The sequence below is a fragment of the Polypterus senegalus genome, chromosome 9 (assembly GCF_016835505.1).
Source record: "Polypterus senegalus isolate Bchr_013 chromosome 9, ASM1683550v1, whole genome shotgun sequence".
NCBI lineage: Eukaryota > Metazoa > Chordata > Cladistia > Polypteriformes > Polypteridae > Polypterus > Polypterus senegalus.
The window spans coordinates 107859889-107872916 of NC_053162.1; positions in this window are offsets into that span (position 1 = coordinate 107859889).

Here is a 13028-nt window from a genome sequence, read left to right on the forward strand (position 1 = left end):
CTCCGCATAGAGAGGAGTCAGATGAGGTGGCTCGGGCATCTGATCAGGATGCCTCCTGGACGCCTCCCTGGTGAGGTGTTCCGGGCACGTCCAACCGGGAGGAGGCCCCGGGGAAGACCCAGGACACGCTGGAGGGACTATGTCTCCGGCTGGCCTGGGAACGCCTTTGGGATTCTCCCGAAGAGCTGGAAGAAGTGGCGGGAGAGGGAAGTCTGGGCCTCTCTGCCTAAGCTGCTGCCCCCGCGACCCGACCTCGGATAAGCGGAAGAGGATGGATGGATGGATGGATGGATAATAAGCTTTCATATGACACTCAGACGGTGGGCTACGACTCACCTTCTCATGGCGACTTTGATATGTGACAACTTCTTTTTTATTTCGGGCACTGTGCAACTGTGAACTTGAGCTTTCGAGTTTCTCCGACACTCTGTCACTCGATCAACTTCCTTTTGTTGATTATACCACTGTTTAAACCAACAAATAGTAAGTTTTTCCTTTGCCTCCACTTGGTATTCACTGAAATTCTTATATTTTCCCCCATGCTTTTTCCATTGTCTTTTCACAGAAGGCTGAGCTTAGGGGCTATTTATATTGATTTGCATATTCAAAGAGGCGTAATTCTGGGAGTAGTTGGGGAGTGACAGCAGGCGCGGGCACGAGATTTATGTAGCGGCAGAACGTGGAAGTTTGCATATGCACAGTTTCCTGCATCTGGATTTTTCTGTGCGTACGCACATTCCCGCTTTTGTGGTTACAACAACAACAACATTTATTTATATAGTACATTTTCATACAAAAAAATGTAGCTCAAAGTGCTTTAAATATTAAAGAACAGAAGAATAAAAGACACAGTAAGAAAATAAAATAAGTCAACATTAATTAATATAGAATAAGAGTAAGGTCCGATGGCCAGGGTGGACAGAAAAAACAAAAAAAACTCCAGACAGCTGGAGAAAAAAATAAAATCTGTAGGGATTCCAGACCATGAGACTGCCCAGTCCCCTCTGGGCATTCTACCTAACATAAATGAAATAGTCCTCTTTGTGTTTAGGGTTCTCACGGAAGGACTTGATAATGATGGTCACGTAGACTTCTGGCTTTTAGTCCATCAACGTTGGAGCATCATGATGCTTTCAGTAGGTGGTGGTGGCGCAGGCCGCCACCACAAAGAAACCGCAAAAAGAAACAGAAGAGAGAGTAGGGGTCAGTATGGATTTTAGAGCCACCATGAATAGTTATTATGATGAATTGAACATACAGAGTATCAGGATTAAGTTAAAGTGAAGTTATGAAAAGGCCATGTTAAAGTAATATGTTTTCAGCAGTGTTTTTAAGTGCTCTACTGTATCAGCCTGGCAAATTCCTATTGGCAGGCTATTCCAGATTTTAGGTGCATAAAAGCAGAAGGCCGCCTCACCACTTCTTTTAAGTTTAGCTTTTGGAATTGTAAGGAGACACTCATTTGAGGATCTAAGGTTATGATTTGGAATATAGGGTGCCAGACATTCCGATATATAAGATGGAGTGAGATTATTTAAGGCTTTATAAACCATAAGCAGAATTTTAAAGTCAATTCTGAAAGACACAGGTAACCAGTGTAGTGACATCAAAACTGGAGAAATGTGTTCGGGTTTTCTTTTCCTAGTTAGGATTCTGTTTTTTTTTATTATTATTATTTTTATTAATTTTATTGCATTCCGTACAAATCAATCAAGTTTTACATAAAGAAAATTTGAGTTAAGAACAAATTGATCCCCACCCCTAAGAGAGAGAGCAAGCCAAACAGCATGAAATTTAAGACCTGTAGACATACCTAAATTAATAGATTCTCTGTGCTTTATGAGATTATTTTAAAATATTACTGATTAGATCCTGCCATGTTTTGAAAAAAGTCTGTACAGATGCTCTAACTGAGTATTTGATTTTTTCCAATTTCAAATAGTATAACACATCAGTTTCCCACTGACTTAAAAGAGGAGAGTTTGGGTTCTTCCAGTTTATTAAGATACGTTTGCGTGTCAAAAGTGTAGTGAATGCAATCACAGTTTGTTTGTCATTCTCCACTTTAAGCCCATCTGGAAGACCAAACACAGCTGTTAATGGGTTAGGAGGGATTGTGAGTCCAAGGCTGTCTGAGAGGTAATTCAAAATTTTCATCCAGAATGATGTTAATTTGGTGCAGGCCCAGAACATGTGACCCAGTGAGGCTGGGGCTTGGTTGCAACGTTCGCAGGTTGGATCATGCCCTGGAAACATTTTGGAGAGTTTTAGTCGAGACAGATGTGCTCGATATATAATTTTGAGTTGTATAATTTGTGCTTTGCGCAAATGGAGCTCGAGTGAATTCTCTGCATTGCTACTTTCCACTCCTTTTATGATATTTTAATTGAGAGATCTTTTTCCCAGTGACCTCTTGGATCTTTGAAAGGGAGGGATTGTAAAATGATTTTATATATTGTAGAGATGGTGTCTAGTCCTTGAGATTGAGCAATATTTTTTCCAGCATGGATGTGGGTGCAAGATGAGGAAAATCTGGGAGGTTCTGTTTAACAAAGTTCCTGATTTGAAGATAGTGAAAGAAATGTGTAGTTGGAATGTTAAATTTGGAATGTAATTGTTCATAGGATGCAAAGACGTTGTCTATATAAAGATCTCTAAGCAAGTTAATTCAAAATTTTTTCCAGATATTAAAAACTGCATATGTTTGAGAAGGTTGAATGAGGTGGTTCTCTTGCAGAGGTGCCACAGATAGAAGCTTCTCCGTCTTAAAATGTTTTCTACATTGGTTCCATATTCTAAGTGAGTGGAGCACAATTGGGTTATTAGTGTATTGCCGATAACGTGTGTTTATTGGAGCACAGAGCAAGGAATACAAAGAAGTACTGCAGGATTTTACTTCTATTGCGGACCAAGCCTGTGTATGTTCTTCTATTTGTGTCCAGGTTCTTATCGCCTGTATATTTGCTGCCCAGTAATAAAACTGGAAGTTAGGTAGAGCCATGCCGCCTTCTGCCTTTTGTCTTTGTAGAGTCGCTCTTTGGATGTGTGGATGTTTTGAATTCCAAATAAATGAGGTTATTGATGAATCTAATTGCTTAATGAATGATTTATTAATGTATATTGGAATGTTTTGAAATAAAAAAGGAGCTTAGGAAGAATATTCATCTTAACAGTGTTAATTCTTCCAGCTAGAGTGAGATGAAGGGTCGACCATCTGTGCAAGTCTTGCTTGATTTTTTCCGTGTAGATGGCAAAATTTTGCTGATAAAGAGCTTTATGTTTACTTGTGATGTTTAACCCTAGGTATTTAAACTGTTCTGCAATGATAATAGGTAGAGTATCTAATCTAATATTATATGCTTGAGAATTTACTGGAAAGAGTACACTTTTATTCAGATTAATTCTGAGGCCAGAGATCTTTTGAAATTCTGTGAGTCCTGTTAGGACTGCAGGCACAGAATTTTCTGGTTCCGATATATACAGTACCATATCATCTGCATATAATGAAATTTTCTGTTCCAGTCCTTCTTTGCTAATCACCTTTATCTGATCAGTATTTCAACAATGTATTGCCACTAGTTAGGATTCTAGCAGCTGCATTCTGCACTCGTTGCAAATGATTTATGTCTTTTTTGGATAGTCATGAGAGATGTATGTTACAGTAATCTAAGCGACTGAAAACAAAAGCGTAAATTAATTTCTCAGCATCTTTCAATGATATAAGAGTTCTAACTTTTGCTGTGTTTCTTAACTGAAAAAATGCTGTCCTAGTGGTCTGATGAATGTGTGATTTAAAATTCAGGTTACAGTCAACAGTTACCCCTAAGTTTTTTACTTTCGTCTTAACTTTTAATCCTAATGCATCAAGTTTATTTCTGATAACCTCATTGAATCCATTATTGCCAATCACTAAAATTTCCATTTTCTCCTTATTTAGCTTGAGAAAATTACTATTCATCCATTCAGAAATACCAGTAAGACATTGTGTTAGTGAATCGAGAGAGTTGGTGTCATCAGGTGCTATTGATAAGTACAGCTGTGTGTCTTCAGCATAGCTGTGGTAGCTCAAGTTGTGCCCTGAGATAATCTGACCTAACGGAAGCATATAGATTGAGAAGAGCAGCAGACCCAGGATAGAGCCTTGTGGAACACCATATCGGATATCATGTGTCTTTGAGTTGTGATTACCACAACTAACAAAGAATTTTCTTCCTGCCAGGTAGGATTCAAACCAATTTAAGACATTGCCAGAAAGGCCCACCCATTGACTAAGGCGATTTCTAAGAATATTGTGATCAATGGTGTCAAATGCAGTACTCAGATCGAGGAGGATGAGAACAGATAAATGGCATCTGTCTGCATTTACCCACAAGTCATTTCCTGTGATTTGTTCTAAAACCTGACTGAAATGTATCAAGAATTCTAAAACCTGACTGAAATTTATCAAGAAAATAGTGTTTGGCCCCCTTGTTTTTTAACCTCTTTATCACATTTTACTTTCTTACACCATGTTATAGTGTGAGTTCTATGCACGGTGTTATACATGAGGCCCCAGGTGTCATTGATACCTCACATGCATTTATTGGTTACTTTGCAAAAAAAAATATTAACTGCTGATAATTTAGATCATTATTTCTGTGCTGAAATTATGGTACAAAGTCATTAAAGACGTTTCACTGACCTCATTTAAAAGATTCAGCATATTGGGACTCAAAAGATTCCAGATAATGTTTTTACAGAAGTTCTGAAATAAAAGTGAAACTAATGAAATAACAACAATTCAAAGAAAAAAAAAATCTTAAAAGTGTGTATACGGAAAATCAAACATGTGGGTTGGCGAGTGAAGCGAGCAGGGGGCAAAGCCCCCTAGTATATTATACAGTATATATTTATATATATATATATATATATGTGTATATATATATATATATATATATATATATATATATATATATATATATATATATATATATATACAGTAATCCCTCCTCGATCGCGGGGGTTGCGTTCCAGAACCCCCAGCGATAGATGAAAATCCGCGAAGTAGAAACCATATGTTTATATGGTTATTTTTATATATTTTAAGCCCTTATAACCTCCCCCACACTGTTAACATTATTAGAGCCCTCTAGACATGAAATAACACCCTTTAGTCAAAAGTTTAAACTGTGCTCCATGACAAGACAGAGATGACAGTTCTTTCTCACAATTAAAAGAATGCAAACATATATTCCTCTTCAAAGAATGCGTGTCAGGAGCAGAGAATGTCAGAGAGAGAGAGAGAGAGTGAGAGAAAAGCAAACATTTAAAAAATCAATACGTGCTTTTGGGCTTTTATGTATGCCGAAGCATCACGATAAAGCGGCATTTGGTAGAGAAGCGTCCGTATCCTCTAGGCAAACAGCTTCTGTGCAAACAGCCCCTCTGCTCACACCCCCTCTGTCAGGCAGAGAGAGTGAGAGAGACAGAGAAAAGCAAACAATCAAGCACCGCATGGGAAGCATATTGTATATCATTGAGGAGTTTTATTTAATATGTTATACATGCTCTGATTGTGTAGCTTCTAAGCCATCCGCCAATAGCATCCCTTGTATGAAATCAACTGGGCAAACAAACTGAGGAAGTATGTAGCATAAATTAAAAGACCCATTGTCTCAGCGAAAAAGCTGTGATATATATTTAGATATGCTTACATTTAAAATCCGCGATGGAGTGAAGCCGCGAAAGTCAGCCTTGATATAGTGAGGGGTCACTGTATATATATATGTTTTTTTATTTTCAGGTGCACAAAAAACACAAAATTAATGTCCCAATCAGAAATTGTTAATTACATTTACAATGAAGCTGTCGGTTCCAAAAATGAAAAATAAAGACAAGAATGTATATACACAAAAGTGTAGTCTTCCTAAAGAAAAAAAAGAACAGGAAGAAACTACACATAATGAAGACCAAAGAATCCACAAAAAAAATTTACAAGAAGAAAAATTATATATATAAGAAAAGTAAAAATTGCACCCTGTTTCCTTAGGAGGAATTATCTCTCCGGAAATGTGTTCTTTTGACATTGCGGCATATTAATTAATCGAAAAATATAGAAATATGACAGAAAAGGCGATATCCCTCCCATCGTGATTATGGCGGTACAGACATCACATGAGAGACAAAGATATACTTTCTCTTACTTTACTGACGGTTTTTATACGGTGTGGAAGTTGACCTGGACACAGACAGGCGGACATGTTGTTTAAAACACCACATGTTTATTTACAATATATTATTAACAATCAATGGTCACACAGACCCAGTATTGGTCACTAAGACCTCAGTCACGTGCACAAACCCCAAAACAATCACAGTCCTGGCCACAAATGCCTTTCTTCGGGCCGCCTCCACAGCTCCTCCTGAGCTTCATCCTTCCTCCTCCCGACTCCAGCCTCGAATGAATAGAGACGGCCCCTTTTATATGGTACCCGGATGAGCACCAGGTGTTCCCGGCATTCCTACTCTGGCCACGCCCCAGCGTGGCGGAAGTGCCGGCTGTCCTCCCGGCTGCTCTCCGGGCGCCGTCATAAATCTTCCCCAAGGCACTTCCTGGTGTGGCGGAAGTGCTTAGGTAACAGGTCCCCAAGGCATTGGGGCGCCTCTTGGCGGTGACCACGGGCCCCTACAGGGTAGGGCTTCCATGCCCTCGACCCGTGGCCCCCAAAGCAACCCGGAAGGCAACCCCCACGTGATCCAGGGGTCATGGCCCCTGGCATCCCTGACAACGGTTACAGACAGGAAGCTTATGACAGACTTTATCGAGGTGTGGGAGTCTTATCTACGCAGTCTTCCATCTTTCGTCACCATGCTGAAAAGGTTTTCCAGATGGATGACATAATCTTCTGCCCGACAGCTTCATAGGGTTTGACTGCTTGTTCCATGTATTTATACTGTCTTCTCCACGTGCAAGGCCCTTTCTGGTCTCCATACAAGGAGAGTAAGGATTCCAGTTTCATCTCAGGAATATTACAATGCCCCTCTCTGGTCTCCAAACAAGGACAGTAAACACAAACCCCACCTCCAACAAGAATAGCACAATGCTCACACTGCAGTTTGTCCCATTCTCCAAACTGCTAGGCTAATGGTTTCTAAATGCAGCCTAGTCCCTGTGTACCATATTTGGTCTGCCTGTATGAATAATTCCATAACAGTGTGCATAGAGACAGTGACATTAAATTTCATATTATAACAAACTGATTATAACACACCCCAAACTCAGACTATAAGATACCTCCACCAATACAATACTACGACTAGAAGATATCTATATTTCTATAAAACAAGAAAATATATACAAGTAAAGCACAAGTTACTGTTCAGTATACTAAAGAATGCACTATACCACCACACCACTGTTTCAAAAGACAAGCCCTTGAGGCAGGAAGTGTGTCTTAGGCCAGGTTATACTTCATGCAACGTGAAGCATGCTCCAGTGGACGCTACTGCTACGCAAACATTTTCACACTTGCGCACGTCAATCAGTCATTGTCCAAACCACTATATCCTAACACAGTACGTAAATCTGGAAGATTCCACTAGGTGGCAGTGCAAGATATCATCACGGTGAGAAAACGTTCAGCTTTGGTGAGTTGTGAATTGCCTGAAACATCCATTAAACTCTGAGGACAGCTTGTCGCAATATCTCTGAAAAGGATGTTTAATGATTAAATCCATCTATCCAGGGATGCACCCATTACAGCTTGCATTGGACACCAGGCAGAAAAAAATCCCTGGACGAAGCATCAGCTCATTGCAAGGTGAATACAAGCACTCACATACACTAGCGTCACCAAATCCCCAAATTTACATATCTTTGGAAGGAAACTGGTGCGCACTGTGAAAACCCAGCAGGAAATCATGTAAACACCAGCAATGTGACTCCCTGTGAGACAGCAGTGCTACCCCTCCGCCACCGTGACACCCCCATGTGTGTAATTATTAATATTATTCATTATTTAAATGAAATTAATGAATTATCTATAAAATGTAACATGCATACTTTAATGCATTTCATCATGAAAGTGATATGAAGTATAAATCTTAGGATTCTAAATGTGCAGAGAGTTGGAATATCATAAATTTAATGTGTTCTGTGTGGTGATTGCTGCTGTAAAGTCAGGAGGAAGCCCTAGAAAAAAAGTCGGTACAAAAGAGGGTATGTGAGACTTTTAAAATTGATCGTGTCATTACAATCGGGAATATGTGACGCTTGAATATAAAAGCACCACTTTTTTTCATTTGTGCCGGCATTTTGCTTCACCACATCAAACCATTCATTAAACATCGAAGCACGCACATCAAACCTACTAGGATCTGCATAGTGGCTTTCTGTCACATTTAAATAGTAAACAGAGACTCTGACGTCACGTTCCGACTTTTATAGCACTGCGCCCCTCCCCCCCAGGACTTTTTGCTGGTACTGCAACTTGCTCACGCGTCACATTAATTAATAGTTCCCTAGTTGGAATGTTCTTTTGTAATTGCGGCGTTTTAAGTAACCAAAAACTGTATAGATATGATATTAAAAGGCAATATGCCTCCCATAGTGATACGGCGGTAAAAATCACATAAGAGAAAATAACTTAGCTTTCTTTATTGCCGATTTACGCAGCATTACAGACAGGAAGCCATAGCAAGACAATATCAAGGTGGGATCTTGATCTATACAGTCTGTCATTTTTCGTTGCTGCGCTGGAAGGCTTTTCAGGACGGATGACGATATCACCTATCCATCCGTCAGCTTCAAAGTGTTTGGCTGCTGTCCAAGTCTTTTTATACTGTCTTCTCCACATGCAGGCCCTTATTTTGGTTCCAAACAAGGGAAGGAGAGGATTTCATTTCATCTCTAACATACAGAAATAGTACAATGCACATTTTCGTAGTTGTACCTTCTCTTTTCAAATGCTTGCCTAGCAGTTCTAAATGCTGAGAGCCCCTGTGTGCTAACTTTGGTTTGGCCTGTACATCTGAGTGGATTTATAAAATAATTATTGTACAGAGCACAGTGACATTAAACTTATATTCTTATTACAACTACAAAAGTAAGCTACTTTTTCTTCGGGATCCCATTCTCACACTAATGCATACACTAACTAATCTAAACGCTCTGCACCTTTCCCTTTGCTAATGGCAGGGCTAAAGAGACGCTCGCCTTTATGTCAGGGTCCACACAGCGTCATCCAGCAGGCCTGACCTGGAGGCGCACCAACCAGTCGCCAGCGTCCCGCTCCATAAACCTGCCAAAGACAAAGTTAAAAATGATTTAAACAGGCAAGTGCTTTAAAACCGACTTTAGTTTTAAACTGGTAATGCCTAGCAGGCACATTACCACACACCGATTGGGCTATGTTGATGATTTATATTGTTTATTCCAAATTTTAAGTTTACTTTTTACATTCTTGAATCTTAGTTGCTCTATCTCTCCTTTGAAGCTACTGATCTTTGACAAGCTGTGTATTTTAGATACATTAAACATACTTATTTTGTTTTTGTAATTATAAACTTTTTTATTGAGTGGATTGGATGTACACAAATTTTATAAATAACATATAACAGTTTTACTTTGGATACACTTTTTTCCTTTGAATTATGATAACTTTGATAACCTCAATCTTAATATAGGAAAGAAAAATGTTTTCTGTATTTACCATATATTATTATTCTGATAAATAATTCTAGTCAGTTTTTCAAGAAGAATTTTATGGATATCTGTGCTAAAGATTCCAGGATTTTAGATTCATTTTCTTCATCACACTTACACTAATGACAAGGTGTTAGCACAGAGTAATAATGCTCACACTTGACAACCCAAGGCTGAGACAGAGTCAAGATGGAGAGCACTTCCAAAACTGCCAAAACAGTTTTTCCCTCCATTTTTAATAAAATGTAGCTGTCTTATTTCAGGAGACTGCTTTGCTTCTACAATTAGCTTTGAGTAGGTTTCATAATGTTTTCTTTACTGAGACTTACTGAGATGTCGTCCAGTTATTATCAAAATGTATCTTTTTCAGAGACCTGTGTAATCTAGCTTTACCTTATGACCAATACGATATTACTCTGACGAGGTATGATTTTCATAGTTCATAATTTTTTAATGTTTTTGATATTTATTTGCTTTGTGTCATTCAATAAAAAGAGTGTATCACTGGTAGTTTATTTTTTTTTATTAATGGACGACAGAGGCTTGAGCACAAACGCTGGAGCTGTAAACATAACACAAGCAGGAGTTAATCAATTGGGTTAATTTTAGCAATAAGGGCAAAACTAGAAGTAAATGTCAAGTAAGAAGAAACAAGCACCTGAACATCTTAAACAAAAACTGTAATTTTATTCTTTTAAGTAAAACAACTTTCCTTTATATTAAGTCAAGTTAAGGCATACAATTACTTTGACCCCCACTTTTACTTAAAATGGTATCTGATTATATCTTCAGATGAACACAGTTGTAACCATGTCACAGCAACAGGAAAAAAAAAACATAGATGTAAAAAGCAATGCAAAAATGATGCCATCAGCAAAAATCTATCGATCCATTATCCAACCTGCTATATCCGAACTACAGGGTCACGGGGGTCTGCTGGAGCCAATCCCAGCAACACAGGGTGCATGGCAGGAAACAAACCCCGGGCAGGGCGCCAGCCCACCACATGCCATCAGCAAAAATAAACTATAAAAATAGAAAAGACTTAAAAATATTGTTAGGAAAAATGCCTTTAAAACAATTGTCACAGTTATGAAATGTCTTCAATATACAGTAGATGTCCTTTATTAAATCAAGACTGATGAAGCCTGCCATGTGCACTGCTGAGTTTACTGTAACAAGTCTGAAGAATATAACAACGCAACAGTCTTAAGTAAGTTACATTCATTTGCATAACACTGTCAAGTGGCATTTCAGGATACGCCAGTTGGTATAGAGATAAATAGTATAATCTTTAAACACCCCTATCTATGTACACTACCAATCAAAAGTTTTAGAACACCTCAGTTTTTTCAGTTTTTATGAAAGTTCATGTAGTTTAATGTCTTAATGTTTCATGAAATCAAGGCATAGAACAAATAAACAATGGCAAATAAGTCAAGGAATCATTAAGTGTACACAATTTTATTCAAATTTTAGATTCATCAAAGTAGCCAACTTTTGCTTATATAACAGCCTAACACACACTTTGGCATTCTTTCTATTAGGAAAATTACTACGTTAGTGAGAAAGATCTTTCCAACGCTGTTGCTGAAGTTCCCACAAATGTGTTGTACTTGTAGGTTGCTTTCCTTTCATCATTCTATCCAATTAATTCCAAACTAACTCCACTGCGTTTAAGTCTCAAAACATTGCTGGCTATTCCATGTTTTGCAGTGTATCTTCTTGTTATCTTGTTTTAATGTAGTTATGATATAGCCTGGAGGTATGCTTTGGGCTTTTGTCTTGCTGTAGGGTGAACCCCTGACCTACTAGACACAGACCAGAACATATAAAGTTGTACTGCAAAATGCTGTGGTAACGCCTTTTGATTCAGAATGCCAGTCACTCTGTGCAAGTCACCAACTCTACCTCCAGCAAAAGAACCCCAGACCATTACATCATCTCCTTCATGTTTGACAGTTGGTGTCACACACTGAGGAACCATCCTTTCACCCACTTGACGGCATACAAATACCCTGCGTGACGAATCGAAGATTTCAAATTTTGATTTATTAGTCCATAAGACTTTCTTAAAGTCTGCAGTAGTCCATAGCCGGTATTTCATGGCCCAGGCAAGCCTCACTTTCTTATTTTGTCCTTTTAGAAGTGCCTTTCTTATTCCACTCACTCTGTCAAACCTGCAGCAGTCTCCTCTTCACAATAGAAATGGAGATTTACATTTTTTGACCAATGTTAAACTGTGCATGAAGTTGTTGTGCTGTGAGGTGCCTATCACACAAGCTGGTCACCTGCAGAAACTTGTCTTCTGATTGGATTGTGACTTTGGGTCTGCCAGATCTCTTTCCTTATCAGAATTTCTTCCAGTTTTCAATTGCCTTTGGATTGTATAGGACATCGTACTCACTGACACTTTAATTTATTTTTGCAATTTCTCTAAATAAAAGGCATATACTTCTAAGAGTAATAATACTCTGTCTAATCTTATTTAATTGCCATTTTCTTGCCATTAGCACTTAGGGAGACTCTTGAACCCAACACTGTCCATAAATCATGACTGGATGAGCTTGGCAGATGAGGACAAAACACACATATAGCAAGGGGTACGTGCATATGGTCCTCAGTGCTATAATTAAAAACCACAAACCAAATCAACAGTGTTCAAATTAAAGTGCATTGCACCCAGAATGTCCAATAAATAAATAATCCAATAAAATGTCCAGGTGTTAGTGGAGGTTAAAATCCAATAAACAGAAAAGTCATTAATTATTATCATTGTCAGAAACTGTCTTTTAAAACAAGCCCATCTGCATTCCTTTACAACAGCCATTTTCTCAGCTTATCCTGCCCAGACCTTGCAGCCAAGGAGACAGTTATCCAACCGGCGCCTACCATCCTTCTATGGGTCTGGGTACTTGCCACTTAATGGCTATAACAGGGCTCCCCAATCCAGACCCAATACTCGGGTCCCCAAAATCCATGATGCTCTCAGTCTAAGCATCACCAACTCCCACTGCCTTCCCAGACTCCTGCGCCGAGGCACCTGAACCACCTGGTTACTCCAGCTCCTTAAGTTACTCAGTTGGAGCGATCTGCCATAGCAGCCCCTAAGCAGTGGCCACCTGCTCCCCAGAGGTGCTTTCTTCACAGCTGCCTGCCTCCTAGTTTTCTCTCTCTCCCTCTAGGTCACACCTGTATTGGCTCTATCTCCCATCTTCCTGACTTCTTCTCTTTCATTCTTTTAACCTTTGCTTTTTTCTCTCCTCACCTATTTCTTGCGCTTCCCTTTTATATGCTGGGGAGCGGCTGTAGGTGCAATTGCTTCATTGCTATACCAGGTTGATAA